Source organism: Triturus cristatus, chromosome 9, assembly GCF_964204655.1.
Source record: "Triturus cristatus chromosome 9, aTriCri1.1, whole genome shotgun sequence".
Lineage (NCBI taxonomy): Eukaryota > Metazoa > Chordata > Amphibia > Caudata > Salamandridae > Triturus > Triturus cristatus.
In genome coordinates this window covers 722665885-722682563 of record NC_140592.1, presented here as the reverse complement: position 1 = coordinate 722682563, position 16679 = coordinate 722665885, and the positions used below count along the sequence as shown (strand labels likewise).

The 16679-nt window shown below is 44.0% G+C and overlaps 1 protein-coding gene across 2 annotated transcripts in view; it reads right to left on the bottom strand.

The window, feature by feature from the left end:
• Positions 1-16679, bottom strand: part of LOC146798603 (muscarinic acetylcholine receptor M1-like) — a 422152-nt gene that overhangs the window by 194129 nt on the left and 211344 nt on the right. The window lies entirely within an intron of this gene.

Genomic DNA, 16679 nt, shown 5'->3' with positions numbered 1-16679 from the left:
CACGCGACCGCAATCTTCTGCTGATGACATATGTGTCTTTATAAAAAAAAATATTTGTAATATATGTATAGCTAAAAATGTATGGAAGAAGACATGGGCAAATAAGTGTCTAAATACAGTATTAGCATCAGCAGAGGATTGCGGTCGCGTGAGTTATAGTTGCCAGCACTAACTATAACGGGGCAATTTCATTGGTTTTTTATCAGTAAAATTTCCGCTAACTATAACATGTGTGAAACCTATGGTTTTTTCAGTGAATAGATAGATAGATAGATAGATAGATAGATAGATAGATAGATAGATAGATAGATAGATAGATAGATAGATAGATAGATAGATAGATAGATAGATAGATAGATAGATAGATAGATAGATAGATAGAGATATATATTATATTAATATATATATATATAGATATATATTTATATATAAAAAAAGTCTACATTTTCTTTAATGGTGGGTGCACCGATATCCAATCTGGTACCTGTGTTTACATATTTTCAGCAGTGCCTGCCCCCACTGTGCTCCACCTTCCGAGAATCGCTTGCTGAATAAGGTGTTTTTTCTCATGCATGCCTTATATTATTAGCTGTGTAGCTACCCCTGTGGTTGGTCACCTTTGAGGTTGCCACCCACTGCTGTATAAATGGTTTAACATCGCAAGACATCAAGTCAGCACTCACTTCCAAGCTTAAGGGTTGCCTTAAAAAATAACTTCAGCCCTAAACAGTCAATTACATTATATAAATAATTCTAAACACTGGCTTGACTGGATTCACTTCTGAGTATTAACAAACATTAAGATCTGTTCATTGGAAAAAGAGTTAGGGGAGGGATGAAAAAGTATATAATCTCTTATTTATCCTGTAAGAATTTTTTGATACACAAACATAGAATTCTAATCAGAAAGTATGCCTTATTTGATATATAAATATATATTTTTTTCTTTATTTTTTTTTTTCATTAAGTCTTTATTTCGATTAATATATATATATATATTGTTGGAAACGGCCCTTTTTGCAGGGTTATCCCCAAACCTTTTTGCTTCTTCCTCCTTTATTTTTCTAACCCGTGGTTGTTGGCAATAGGACTCTGGGCACTTTACCACTGCTGATCAGTGCTAAAGTGCATATGCTCTCTGTATAAATTGTTATATTGATTGGTTATCCATGATTGGTATATTTGTTTCACCTGTTAGCCCCTAGTAAAGTGCACTGCGTGTGCCAGGGCTGGTGATTCAAATGCTACTAGTGGGCTGCAGCACTGATTGTGCCACCCACAGGAGTAGCGCTAAAATAATGTCTTAGGCCTGCTTGCAGTGCCTATGTGCAGTCCAGGACTGCCATGTCGACCTGGCCAGTGCACCCACTGACCAGGCCTTATCCTTCCCTTTCTGTACATGTCAGGCATCCCTATGGTGGCCCTAGGTACCCCCCTGGGCTGGGTGCAGTGTATCTGAAAGGTAGGGCATGTACTGAGGTGTGTAGCATGCCCTGGTAGTGAATTACAGCCATTTTCGTTTTTCACTGCTGAGAGGCTATCTTGCCCATCGGATAGAATGGGGAAGGCTGTTTACATGCCTATCTTCCCATAAGGGCAAGATAGAAAATCCAAGTTTGGTATCTTTGTGTTCAGAATTTAATTATACATCTTTTTAGCAAGATGTTTTTTTAAATTCACTGTGTGAGAATAGCACTTTTTAGAAAGTAGCTATTCTCCTGTTTTACCTTCCTGTGTGCCTGTGTGCTGGTTGGCTGACTGGTGTCATGTGATGGGCTAGGTGGCTCCAGGAGCCTGGATGAGTCAGCAGCAGGGTGAATATGGAGATCTGCTTTAGATGGGTGGGAAGAGTAGTCCCTGCTTTTGAATAGGGCTGCCCCTGCCAACACAATGCTGGCTCCACCCCCTGCTGGCCAGGCTGAGGACTCTGCCTCTGCTGGCACAAAGAAGGCTCCACCTCCTGCTGAGCGTCTAACGACCCTGCCCCTCACTCTGAAAGGAACCAGGTGCTCCAGAGCAGAGCACACCCAGGAACCGGTTGGAGCAGGGGAATCCCCCCACTGGAACAAAGAGAGACAAAAACTTGGAGGGGTATAAGAAGAGGACCCCAGACACCTAAACTTTAGATCACTTTGGAACTAAGAAGAAACCTCTGCCAAGGAGAAAGCTGAAAAGAACTGAAGAGGAGAAGACTGCCTGCTTGCTGTTTTGCTTTGCTGCCAAGGAGAGGGGAAGGACTTTGCTGTGTCCCCTTCTTTTGATTCTGATCTCCAAGGGCCTGAGAAGAGCTGGCTCCCTGTTAAGAAGTCCCAGGAACAAAAGGACTTCACCACCAGCTCCCCTGGAACTCTGCTGAAGGAGTTCTGACCTGCCTTGGAGTGCTTGCCCAGTCTTGGGGCCTCAGGAGGTCGTTTTGCTGTGTTTTGGGAGCTGGGAAGCAGAAGCGTGAAAAAGAGTAACTGGTACCCAACGCATCATCCGATTGCGTGTCGCAAGAACAAGAGTGCGAGGAGAATTTCATCGCGGCGTCATCGCAGCTCCCGGAGTCCCCGCATCGCCGAGTGCGTCGAGCATCGTCCCGGTGCGAAAAGATTCCTGACGCTGCGAGGGTTGTTGCAGAACCAGTTTGTGGGCCGCACCACTGCCGGTGCGTGAAAGTATCCAGTCGCTGCGTGCGTCGACGCAGAGTCCCGTTCCGTGGCGCATCGAGAGTTGCGGCGCCGGAAGTCAACGCTGTGCCGCGCATTGTGCCACATCGAAGAGTGTCGCATCGAACCTGTGCGTGAAGCTTCCCCCTAAGAAACCTACGCAACGAAAGCCAAAGTCATCGCATCCTCCCCCTACAGATCGGAGCCGGCGCATCCACCTCTGCTGCGTGAAGCAGGGCTGCTGCAAAGCCTCCCCAGGATCTCAAGAGTATCGCATCGCCTTTGCCATCTTCCTTGTGATAGCTTTTGGGAACCTTATCGCAACTACAGGTACTGTTGGGCAAGAGAGTGTCGCATTTTGTGCATTGAGAGTCGCATTGTGCAGGACACTGACTTTTACATCCTGGAGTACTTTCTGCAAACCCTTGAACTATCTTTAAAGTAACCTTTTGAATTATATGTTGGTTTGTCTGTAGTATTTGGTCTTGTGAAGTTTTTAGTAAAGATACATTATTTTTCTAAAACTGGTGTGGAGTAAATCTGTGGTGTTTTCACTGTGTTACTGTGAGTGTTGGTACAAATACTTTACACATTGCCTTTGATAGCCTAGACTGCTCAGGCCAAGCTACCTAGAGGGTGAGCAGGGGTTATCTTAACAGTGTATCCCCCTTTCCCTGACTAGAAGCAAGGGTCCCTACTTGGACAGAGGTACCTACCCTGCCAACTAGAGACCCCCAGATCTAACATTGGTGGCAGCGGTGGGATTCGAACCCACGCCTCCGGAGAGACTGGAGGGTGTAGACCCTAGGTTGGAGGGCCAGGTCCGGGGTGTCCCCCCTGACCTGGGATCCCAGTTGCAGGATAGAACCCCTGAACTTGTGGGCGAATGGTGCAGGACGCCTGCCACAGGTGCCCTGACTATTCTAGAAGGGGGTACCGCTCCAGGTGGGAGGGTACAGAGCCCCAAGGAAGAGGAGCACTGGGTATGGAAAAGCCTATCCCAGCCTCCTGTCCAGCCACCGGATACAGGCCCGGGGCTGGTGGGTCAGTGCCAGGTTGTCAGACCCGACCTGACAGGAAAGGAAGTGGACAAAGGGTGCCCAGCACCTGGGGCTACTGCCCCCCACCTTCTGATGCCACAGGGGTTTGAGGGCCCTGAGAGGCATAAGGCCTGGGTCTCATCCCTGACCACTGCCACTGGTCACTGCGGCTTGCTGTCTGTCTCTTGGGACACACCTGTAAGCAAGTTAAGGCTGGGTGCTGTACAGGTGGTGTCCACAGGTGAAGAGAAGGGTTCCACATGGGTTGGCGTAATGGACCCTGAGAGTGTGGATGGAGAGATCCAACCGGGTTCAGGAAGGCATAGAACAGGAATAGTGCCCTGCTGTTTGGGCCAGTTTCCGTGTTCTATCGCCCTAAGCAGGGAATCCCATCGAGGTATCGCTTGGTCTACCCTGGCTTTCGGCTGGAAGGGGGTTGTGTTGGAAACGGCCCTTTTTGCAGGGTTATCCCCAAACTTTTTGCTTCTTCCTCCTTTATTTTTTCTAACCCGTGGATGTTGGCAATAGGACTCTGGGCACTTTACCACTGCTGATCAGTGCTAAAGTGCATATGCTCTCTGTATAAATTGTTATATTGATTGGTTATCCATGATTGGTATATTTGTTTCACCTGTTAGCCCCTAGTAAAGTGCACTGCGTGTGCCAGGGCTGGTGATTCAAATGCTACTAGTGGGCTGCAGCACTGATTGTGCCACCCACAGGAGTAGCGCTAAAATAATGTCTTAGGCCTGCTTGCAGTGCCTATGTGCAGTCCAGGACTGCCATGTCGACCTGGCCAGTGCACCCACTGACCAGGCCTTATCCTTCCCTTTCTGTACATGTCAGGCATCCCTATGGTGGCCCTAGGTACCCCCCTGGGCTGGGTGCAGTGTATCTGAAAGGTAGGGCATGTACTGAGGTGTGTTTTCGTTTTTCACTGCTGAGAGGCTATCTTGCCCATCGGATAGAATGGGGAAGGCTGTTTACATGCCTATCTTCCCATAAGGGCAAGATAGAAAATCCAAGTTTGGTATCTTTGTGTTCAGAATTTAATTATACATCTTTTTAGCAAGATGTTTTTTTAAATTCACTCTGTGAGAATAGCACTTTTTAGAAAGTAGCTATTCTCCTGTTTCACCTTCCTGTGTGCCTGTGTGCTGGTTGGCTGACTGGTGTCATGTGATGGGCTAGGTGGCTCCAGGAGCCTGGATGAGTCAGCAGCAGAGTGAATAGGGAGATCTGCTTTAGATGGGTGGGAGGAGTAGTCCCTGGGTTTGAATAGGGCTGCCCCTGCCAACACAATGCTGGCTCCACCCCCTGCTGGCCAGGCTGAGGACTCTGCCTCTGCTGGCACAAAGAAGGCTCCACCTCCTGCTGAGCGTCTAACGACCCTGCCCCTCACTCTGAAAGGAACCAGGTGCTCCAGAGCAGAGCACACCCAGGAACCGGTTGGAGCAGGGGAATCCCCCCACTGGAACAAAGAGAGACAAAGACTTGGAGGGGTATAAGAAGAGGACCCCAGACACCTAAACTTTAGATCACTTTGGAACTAAGAAGAAACCTCTGCCAAGGAGAAAGCTGAAAAGAACTGAAGAGGAGAAGACTGCCTGCTTGCTGTTTTGCTTTGCTGCCAAGGAGAGGGGAAGGACTTTGCTGTGTCCCCTTCTTTTGATTCTGATCTCCAAGGGCCTGAGAAGAGCTGGCTCCCTGTTAAGAAGTCCCAGGAACAAAAGGACTTCACCACCAGCTCCCCTGGAACTCTGCTGAAGGAGTTCTGACCTGCCTTGGAGTGCTTGCCCAGTCTTGGGGCCTCAGGAGGTCGTTTTGCTGTGTTTTGGGAGCTGGGAAGCAGAAGCGTGAAAAAGAGTAACTGGTACCCAACGCATCATCCGATTGCGTGTCGCAAGAACGAGAGTGCGAGGAGAATTTCATCGAGGCGTCATCGCAGCTCCCAGAGTCCCCGCATCGCCGAGTGCGTCGAGCATCGTCCCGTGCGAGAAGATTCCTGACGCTGCGAGGGTCGTCGCAGAACCAGTTTGCGGGCCGCACCACTGCCGGTGCGTGAAAGTATCCAGTCGCTGCGTGCGTCGACGCAGAGTCCCGTTCCGTGGCGCATCGAGAGTTGCGGCGCCGGAAGTCAACGCTGCGCCGCGCATTGTGCCACATCGAAGAGTGTCGCATCGAACCTGTGCGTGAAGCTTCCCCCTAAGAAACCTACGCAACGAAAGCCAAAGTCATCGCATCCTCCCCCTACAGATCGGAGCCGGCGCATCCACCTCTGCTGCGTGAAGCAGGGCTGCTGCAAAGCCTCCCCAGGATCTCAGGAGTATCGCATCGCCTTTGCCATCTTCCTTGTGATAGCTTTTGGGAACCTTATCGCAACTACAGGAGCTGTTGGGCAAGAGAGTGTCGCATTTTGTGCATTGAGAGTCGCATTGTGCAGGACACTGACTTTTACATCCTGGAGTACTTTCTGCAAACCCTTGAACTATCTTTAAAGTAACCTTTTGAATTATATGTTGGTTTGTCTGTAGTATTTGGTCTTGTGAGGTTTTTAGTAAAGATACATTATTTTTCTAAAACTGGTGTGGAGTAAATCTGTGGTGTTTTCACTGTGTTACTGTGAGTGTTGGTACAAATACTTTACACATTGCCTTTGATAGCCTAGACTGCTCAGGCCAAGCTACCTAGAGGGTGAGCAGGGGTTATCTTAACAGTGTATCCCCCTTTCCCTGACTAGAAGCAAGGGTCCCTACTTGGACAGAGGTACCTACCCTGCCAACTAGAGACCCCCAGATCTAACATTGGTGGCAGCGGTGGGATTCGAACCCACGCCTCCGGAGAGACTGGAGGGTGTAGACCCTAGGTTGGAGGGCCAGGTCTGGGGTGTCCCCCCTGACCTGGGATCCCAGTTGCAGGATAGAACCCCTGAACTTGTGGGCGAATGGTGCAGGACGCCTGCCACAGGTGCCCTGACTATTCTAGAAGGGGGTACCGCTCCAGGTGGGAGGGTACAGAGCCCCAAGGAAGAGGAGGACTGGGTATGGAAAAGCCTATTCCAGCCTCCTGTCCAGCCACCGGATACAGGCCCGGGGCTGGTGGGTCAGTGCCAGGTTGTCAGACCCGACCTGACAGGAAAGGAAGTGGACAAAGGGTGCCCAGCACCTGGGGCTACTGCCCCCCACCTTCTGATGCCACAGGGGTTTGAGGGCCCTGAGAGGCATAAGGCCTGGGTCTCATCCCTGACCACTGCCACTGGTCACTGCGGCTTGCTGTCTGTCTCTTGGGACACACCTGTGAGCAAGTTAAGGCTGGGTGCTGTACAGGTGGTGTCCACAGGTGAAGAGAAGGGTTCCACATGGGTTGGCGTAATGGACCCTGAGAGTGTGGATGGAGAGATCCAACCGGGTTCAGGAAGGCATAGAACAGGAATAGTGCCCTGCTGTTTGGGCCAGTTTCCGTGTTCTATCGCCCTAAGCAGGGAATCCCATCGAGGTATCGCTTGGTCTACCCTGGCTTTCGGCTGGAAGGGGGTTGTGTTGGAAACGGCCCTTTTTGCAGGGTTATCCCCAAACTTTTTGCTTCTTCCTCCTTTATTTTTTCTAACCCGTGGTTGTTGGCAATAGGACTCTGGGCACTTTACCACTGCTGATCAGTGCTAAAGTGCATATGCTCTCTGTATAAATTGTTATATTGATTGGTTATCCATGATTGGTATATTTGTTTCACCTGTTAGCCCCTAGTAAAGTGCACTGCGTGTGCCAGGGCTGGTGATTCAAATGCTACTAGTGGGCTGCAGCACTGATTGTGCCACCCACAGGAGTAGCGCTAAAATAATGTCTTAGGCCTGCTTGCAGTGCCTATGTGCAGTCCAGGACTGCCATGTCGACCTGGCCAGTGCACCCACTGACCAGGCCTTATCCTTCCCTTTCTGTACATGTCAGGCATCCCTATGGTGACCCTAGGTACCCCCCTGGGCTGGGTGCAGTGTATCTGAAAGGTAGGGCATGTACTGAGGTGTGTTTTCGTTTTTCACTGCTGAGAGGCTATCTTGCCCATCGGATAGAATGGGGAAGGCTGTTTACATGCCTATCTTCCCATAAGGGCAAGATAGAAAATCCAAGTTTGGTATCTTTGTGTTCAGAATTGAATTATACATCTTTTTAGCAAGATGTTTTTTTAAATTCACTCTGTGAGAATAGCACTTTTTAGAAAGTAGCTATTCTCCTGTTTCACCTTCCTGTGTGCCTGTGTGCTGGTTGGCTGACTGGTGTCATGTGATGGGCTAGGTGGCTCCAGGAGCCTGGATGAGTCAGCAGCAGGGTGAATAGGGAGATCTGCTTTAGATGGGTGGGAGGAGTAGTCCCTGGGTTTGAATAGGGCTGCCCCTGCCAACACAATGCTGGCTCCACCCCCTGCTGGCCAGGCTGAGGACTCTGCCTCTGCTGGCACAAGGAAGGCTCCACCTCCTGCTGAGCGTCTAACGACCCTGCCCCTCACTCTGAAAGGAACCAGGTGCTCCAGAGCAGAGCACACCCAGGAACCGGTTGGAGCAGGGGAATCCCCCCACTGGAACAAAGAGAGACAAAGACTTGGAGGGGTATAAGAAGAGGACCCCAGACACCTAAACTTTAGATCACTTTGGAACTAAGAAGAAACCTCTGCCAAGGAGAAAGCTGAAAAGAACTGAAGAGGAGAAGACTGCCTGCTTGCTGTTTTGCTTTGCTGCCAAGGAGAGGGGAAGGACTTTGCTGTGTCCCCTTCTTTTGATTCTGATCTCCAAGGGCCTGAGAAGAGCTGGCTCCCTGTTAAGAAGTCCCAGGAACAAAAGGACTTCACCACCAGCTCCCCTGGAACTCTGCTGAAGGAGTTCTGACCTGCCTTGGAGTGCTTGCCCAGTCTTGGGGCCTCAGGAGGTCGTTTTGCTGTGTTTTGGGAGCTGGGAAGCAGAAGCGTGAAAAAGAGTAACTGGTACCCAACGCATCATCCGATTGCGTGTCGCAAGAACGAGAGTGCGAGGAGAATTTCATCGAGGCGTCATCGCAGCTCCCGGAGTCCCCGCATCGCCGAGTGCGTCGAGTATCGTCCCGGTGCGAGAAGATTCCTGACGCTGCGAGGGTCGTCGCAGAACCAGTTTGCGGGCCGCACCACTGCCGGTGCGTGAAAGTATCCAGTCGCTGCGTGCGTCGACGCAGAGTCCCGTTCCGTGGCGCATCGAGAGTTGCGGCGCCGGAAGTCAACGCTGCGCCGCGCATTGTGCCACATCGAAGAGTGTCGCATCGAACCTGTGCGTGAAGCTTCCCCCTAAGAAACCTACGCAACGAAAGCCAAAGTCATCGCATCCTCCCCCTACAGATCGGAGCCGGCGCATCCACCTCTGCTGCGTGAAGCAGGGCTGCTGCAAAGCCTCCCCAGGATCTCAGGAGTATCGCATCGCCTTTGCCATCTTCCTTGTGATAGCTTTTGGGAACCTTATCGCAACTACAGGGACTGTTGGGCACGAGAGTGTCGCATTTTGTGCATTGAGAGTCGCATTGTGCAGGACACTGACTTTTACATCCTGGAGTACTTTCTGCAAACCCTTGAACTATCTTTAAAGTAACCTTTTGAATTATATGTTGGTTTGTCTGTAGTATTTGGTCTTGTGAAGTTTTTAGTAAAGATACATTAATTTTCTAAAACTGGTGTGGAGTAAATCTGTGGTGTTTTCACTGTGTTACTGTGAGTGTTGGTACAAATACTTTACACATTGCCTTTGATAGCCTAGACTGCTCAGGCCAAGCTACCTAGAGGGTGAGCAGGGGTTATCTTAACAGTGTATCCCCCTTTCCCTGACTAGAAGCAAGGGTCCCTACTTGGACAGAGGTACCTACCCTGCCAACTAGAGACCCCAGATCTAACATATACATATATGTATATATATATATAAACACTCACACACATGTATGTTTTTAAGTAACTTTTTTCCATTTATATTTTCAGTTATTCAGAACTACATTTAAGCTTGCTATCCATAATATTATTTAGTTAGTATGCAAAATGTAAATGATCCACCGTTTTTTAATTTTTTTTTACATTTTTTAATTAGTTCTGGCGATCCAGTTATAGAATAGGGCAAATGGAGAAAAAACTGTTCAATGACTAGGCTCATATCTACTAGGCTCATTTCTACAGCATACCATTAAGTAAAGAACATATAACACTGGCATGAATGGATTTTTGGGGCCTAGAGGCTAAAACGTATTTGAACATCTTCCTGAATTGACTGGTGAGCAAACTTCAGGCCTTAATGAATATAAAACCTGTATTAAAAATGTAGACTTATATTACTTTTCAAACGCGAGGAACGCTCTCACTTTAGGAAGAGGGTCCAAAGAAATGGGGGAATCAATAGAAGAATATGTCACAGAATTATGTAAACTTGGTTTCACATGTAATTTTGGAAATAGCTTGGAAGAAAGCCTAAGAAATCAGTTAATATCAGGATGCAGTGTGGAAGAGACAAGAGAACAGTTATAGCTGATAGACGACCCCACCCTTAAAATAATTTTATTAATTACTAAAGGATGTGAACGTAGTCCAGAGTGTGAGGATGAAATTAAGAAAGAAAATGGGAGTAGCGTGGAAACTTATGTTATCAAGACACAATAATCGGATGAAAGCAAAGTCAAACAGGAGAAACAATTCTAGGGCTAATGTTACTGTTGGAGCGTATGGTCATGTGGCCAATAAAATAGAATTTTCTGGATGGACACACACTTGCAAGTTATGTGGATAGAAAAGGTAATTTTGGTAAATGTTTTTCATCTGACATAGACAAAAAGGGTGCTACTAAAAAGAATATCGTTAGACACAAATATTATCACTTACATTTCTACGGCATCAGCTCGTCGTATTTTATCTGTATTATGCTCTATATGAATCGACTGAATCGCACGAGACGCTGCTTATATGCACAAATGACGTATGAACCTATTTATGCTTGCACAATTCTTTGTTTCTTATACTTGCCACTTTGATGGACGAGATTGTCTACATAAAGTATTTTTAACACACTTTTAACAAATTGGTTTTTTTAACACTTACATGTCAAAAATATTGTGGTCACAATATTGCATTCAAGATTATCATTTATTTGATATTTAGGAATAATATTAAAATATCATTGTTTAATATATTTGTAACTGAAATCATTTTTAAAGTGTATTTTATGTAATTTAATAAATTGTATATTTTTTTACTTTTTTGTATAATACTTTTAGGTGCAGTATGTTTTGGTTAAATGGCGAATAGGGTGGAGGGTATTTTTTTTATTTGTTTAAGCTTGTTATGGTAAAATTGCTGTGTTCATTATTGTTTTTCATTTTAAGATTTATACAATATATTTTTTTAAATAAATGAAACATTTACATTTTTTTTGTTAAGTTTTAACTATTTAATATGAATCTTATATATGTAATTTATAAAAATGTATTTCTAATAAGTACGCTTTTAAAATATAATTTAATTTAAGGCTTTTGTTCCTTGATAAAGAAATTTAGCATTGTATTTGTTTTATTAAAATAATTGGATTCAATTGCTTTTAATATATTTATTTATTTTAAAAAAGGTGATTTTGTAATTTGTTTATTTCTTTTGCATTTGGATCCCTCATGTTGTTAAGTTTTGAGTGGGAATTGAAAAATTTGACCCCCACACCACAGTCCTACATTTTCAATATTGTGGTTGAGTTTGGAGTTGGAATAGTAAATCTGAACCCAGCCCTCACAAGTCGAGCATATTCCCAATGTGGTCAAGGTTTGAGTGGGAATAGTAAATGTGATCTCCCCACCCCTGCAAATTCCAATACTTTCCCAAGTGGGGTTAGGTTTGGCGTTGCAATAATAAATCTGAAATCCTCAAAGTCCAACACCTTGCACACGTGGTTAAGATTGGAGTTGAAATAGTAAATCTGAATCCCTTAAAGTCCAACACTTTACCCAATGTGGTCAAGTATGGTTTTGGAATAGTAAATCTTAAATTCCTCAAAGTCCAAAACTTTCCCCGAAGTGGTTAAGTTTGGAGAGGGAATAGTAAATTGGGCCCCATCAAGATTCAACACTTTCCCTAAGTGTGGATGGTAAATAGGAATATAACCCTGCCCCAAGTCCATCACTTTCCTCAATGTGGTTAAGTTTGGAATGGGAATAGTAAATCTGAATCCCCCTCGAAGCCCAACACTTTCCCAATATGGTTAGAGTTGGTTCTGAAATAGTAAATCTGATCACACCTCCAAAGCCCAACATTTTCAAAATTGTGGTCATATTTGGGGTGGGAATACTAAATGTGATAGCCATGAACTGTTAGCTTTTTTATTTATTTTGCACATTAAAAACGTGCAGTCATTTATAGAATTAATTGTTAGCCTACTTATTAATATCATTTTTATACAGTATCATTTTTACATTTTATTACTAATATATTTTCTAAGCATCTCATTTAATATACACCATGTATTGCTGTGCAATATTTTTCAATAACTACAACAGGCTTTTGGAATGTTTTTTAATTCGAAGAAAAAACTATTTTTATTGTTAAATAATTACCATTACACATGATGATCTAGTTGAATTGTACATATGTTTTTATTTGTAGTTATGCATATTTTTTATAACATACTGTGATTTTCTAACTGTTTTTATATTCAGTTTGTTAGGTTGGTTGGAGACAAGTTTGAACTTTATTGCATTATTTATGGTAAATGCTAATTAGTGTTTTCTTTATTTATTTGTTGTATATTAATTTTATAGTGACCTATTTTTATATCATTCTTTGATATTTTGGTTATCATGATTGTTATATTTCCGTAGTTTTAAAGTGTAGGCAATATTTGTTATTTCTTAACTTTGTTTACAATGTTGTCTTCTATACATTTTTTCCATAATATTTTTGACATCAAAATTTGTGCGTTTACTGTTTAAGGATAGGGTTGGGATATTTTTAATTTTCTGATATTTGTGTATGCTGACATTGTTTTAAATGATATAGGCCTCATTACGAATTTGGCAGTGCAAAAGTGGACTGCCAAGCTGGTTGCCCGCACCGCCAAACCCGTGTGCACACCACCCTCCAGATTACGAGTTTTCTCGTGTCTGGCGGGCTATTTTGGCAGTCCCACAGCGGTGCCTCTGAAAATGGGCACCGCAGTGGGAATGTCAAAAACAGTTTCTGCACGGCATGGACTGTTAAGTCCATGCCATGCAGAAACTGGGGTGCATGCACACATTGGGGTACATGTTATGCACCTTTGAATGCATCCCCATGCACATGGGCAATAGGAGGCCCTGTAAGGCCCCCTTTGTTTCAGGAACGCCAGTATATTGCTGAGGCCCTATCTGCTGCGCAGTCACCAGGGAACGGCGGTTGTGGCAGTGCAATGGTGGTCCGACTGCCCAAGTTGTAATTGGGCGATCAAACAGCCGGTGCAGCGATGGCTGGACCACTACCGCTGCGCCCCGCAAGTCTGGCGGTCCTTGGACGGCCAAACTCAGAATTAAGGAGATAGTGTCATACAGCAGACTAAAAGCTGAGAGAGGTTAACTATGAAAGTGAAGATACCAGTGTTGAGGTTGTTTTGCAAATTCAAGATAAGAGTGAGAATGGACTTATAGATGAGATGTAGACTGAATCCATGCAAGTAAAAATGTGATTTGATTCAGGAGTTAGCATTACACTGATACCCAGAAATGTTTTTGAGAGAAACAGCTGAGCGGCAAGGTGAAACTCTTTAAACCTGATTGGGAACCCATAACGTTTTGAGGCTAATTTGTCGATAAAATATAGTTTAGAGGGTGCATGCTGTAGGGAAAGTATTTGTTTCAATAAGAGGAAATTCTATAATCAGTTAGTTACACCAAAGGGACCTCGGTGAGTTCCTGATCCTAACTCAGTCCCAGCAATAAAACAAAGGGTCCAATCTAGAATAGGTGAGAATATTGTTCGAGAACCAGATTATGAAATAGGTTAAGGGTCAGGTAATTGATATTTACAGACTTAGAGAAACTGAAGGAGAATGGTAATGTAGAGGAGGTTGAAAGGATAGAGTTGGCACTAGATGTTGTAGCATGCAAGGCCATTGGGGATGCCAGGCTGTGCCCAAACCTAGAAGCTAAATAAGTGTGTGTAATTGATCATTGCCCACGTTCCAATATCACAGAAATGTTGTCCATGAAAAAAGATGTTAAAGGTTTTTGATCTGTAGATATGACCTTCACCTACCACTAGGTTGCATCCCAAATGAGAAGTTTCGATGGCATTTATTACCCCGTTTAGAAAGTACACATTTTAAAAAATGTTGTTTGTCTCATTTCGGCTTCTTTAGTCCTTCAAAGGATTATTGAGAGAGAATTAAAGGAAACTGCTGGATTAAAACGCCATTATGATGATGTGTTGGTTTATGAGGAAAGTGACATAGAGCATGATCAAAGATTATTCGAGGTCTTACAAAGACTGAAGGAAAGTGGTGTTACCCTTAAGGCGGAGAAATGTAGGTTTAACCCCAAGGAGATACAACATATTGGGCATAAAATAACAGGAAGCATTGAAGCAAAAAAGGAAGTGGTTAGTGCTATACGTTGGCAAACTATGTGAATAAAGGTTTAGTTTAGTTCTTGGGAATGACAGAGAAGTATAACAAATTTGTAGAGAGGACCAAGAACATGAGGGCACTACTAAAGAAGGGTATAGTTTTTCAGTGGTACAGGGAGTGTGAAGAGGAATTTAATTCAATAAACTACAGTCTTGAAAAGGAACCTTATTTGCAAAGTTTTGAGCCAGGAGATAAATCATTCATCATGACTGATGCCAGTGCAAAAGGTTTCAGGACGGTGCTTCTGCAAGGGTTAGGTAGCACATAAAAAGACATTATATTTTTATCTAGTGGAATGAAAGGGGAAGGATGCATGTAATCTGTAATCGAGAAAGAGGCTTTAGCATTATTCAGGCAGTGAGGAAATGAAAACATTTGAATGGCGCAATAAATTTGACATAAAAGTAGACCATAAGCCAATAAGGGAAGTATTTTTGAACAAAGAAGATTGTGCAATCCCAGCAAAGTTAGGAAATTAGTATTTTCACTCCAAGAGAATAAACTTTAGGTAACATTCATTTAAGGGGCAAAGGATTGCCTTCTGGTTGCTTTTCTTGGCTAGTCAAGCAAATATCTGTTGATGATGTAGAAATGAATGGCGGAGGAGGAAGATAGTGAGTCCAAGTTATGTGTCATTACTGATGGCATTGGACAGGAAGTGGAGAGGACAGGAGAAGAGAGATGAAAAAAACATCAGTCTCTACAGGTCTTTTGGGGTAAAATAAACGAAGGATAGAAGAACAAAGACTTGTCATGCAGAGATGGTCTGGCGTAGTATGAGATTGATTCTGGCAGAAAGTTTGAGAAAACAGCTAGTTGTTGTGCATACGAGAACCAACTGGGGATGTAAAAAACGAAAGGGAGATTAAGTGATGTGTTTCAATGGCAAGAGATGGATCTTTTATGTGGGAAGAACGGTAACAAAAAGTATGTCTATGTAGTGATAAGATCGATCTGGAAAGGTAGAGTTCAGCCCATGATGATGATAGCACTTTCAACAGGTCCTTGGGAGGACGTAGTTTGTCCTATCATGTTATTTAGCTCTGACAAATATAAAATTGTGGTGCTATACTTGTATTCTAGGTGGCCGGAGATTGCTGTGATGAACACCAATGAAATTTGAAAGGTAGAAGTATTCCAGAGAAAACGTTTTCAAAATAACAGATGATGGTGTGTAAATGATTTTGAAAGAAATGTAGGAGTACTCAGGGAGGAGAGGCATGATGCACAAGAAGATCTCTCATTCCAAGGCAAATGGGATGATGGAAAGATTTAACATAGTGTTCAAGGAAACCATACAAAGGGCAAGTGCCAGAGGACAATGTTGGCAAGAAGAGTTAAAGAAGGAGGATAATGTTCACACCTCACTCCACCATGGACAAAATACTTTTTGAGTTGTTTGGAAATAGGAAGGCAAACTTGGTGATGTGCCTATCGTGGGTCAATGGGAAGAGAAACAGATATTTAGAGATGTATGAATAGAATGTTGTTGAGGAAGAAAGAAGAAGGTAAGATACAGGAAATTAAAGTGAAGTTTGAGGAGAAAATGCCAGTGTAACCCATGAAATACTCGTAGGCAATTTGGTGAAAATAAGAAATTGCAGGTTAGGGATGAAAACATCTAAGTTCTCAGAGACTCTCAAATTAATCAAACTCTTCTGCAATGCAATATAAATGGAAGATCACAGAATGTGGAATTTGAACAGGATGATAAAGGTTTCACCCAGAGAAAGTGTGGTGGAGTTAAGGGGGTTGCTGAGAAAACAAGGGTCTGGGAGATGCTCATCAGTGTGGTAATGGGTAATGTACCTTGTTCCCCAAACTCTCGGCCTGCTTGCCTCATTTAGAGATGGAAGTACCATATGCTTTCTGCTTTCTGTCAAGGGAGAAACTCTCTCAGGTTGTTTAAACTCCCATTTTAGGAATTTGTTTTTCAAAAACAAAATATGTGAAATGTTCTGTGGACTGTCATCAAAACCAGTGTGGCCATCCACAAAACCTTTGTATCTTGAAAGGAGCTGCTATGACAATGGTTACTTTCAATGTATAGGAATGACCAGCAGTAATATAAGAATTTGGTGGATGGTAGTCCATCAGGTTGACGCATGTAATGTCCTTCACCATCCTGATGGGTTGAGTACTGTTTGGCAAAGTCTAAACCAGGTCAATGTTTTCTAACTTATGGTAGGAAGATCATCCGATGTCACAGCTTTTTCCTCAATTTAGCGTATATATTCTCATCCTGCAATTATGTGGATATTCTTTACAAATTTCTTGTTTAAGATTTGCATTTAATAAACTATTTTATTGGTATTTCTCTTTTTTTATTGCTGGTGTTTAAGTTTGTGTAAAGGGGAAATGTGT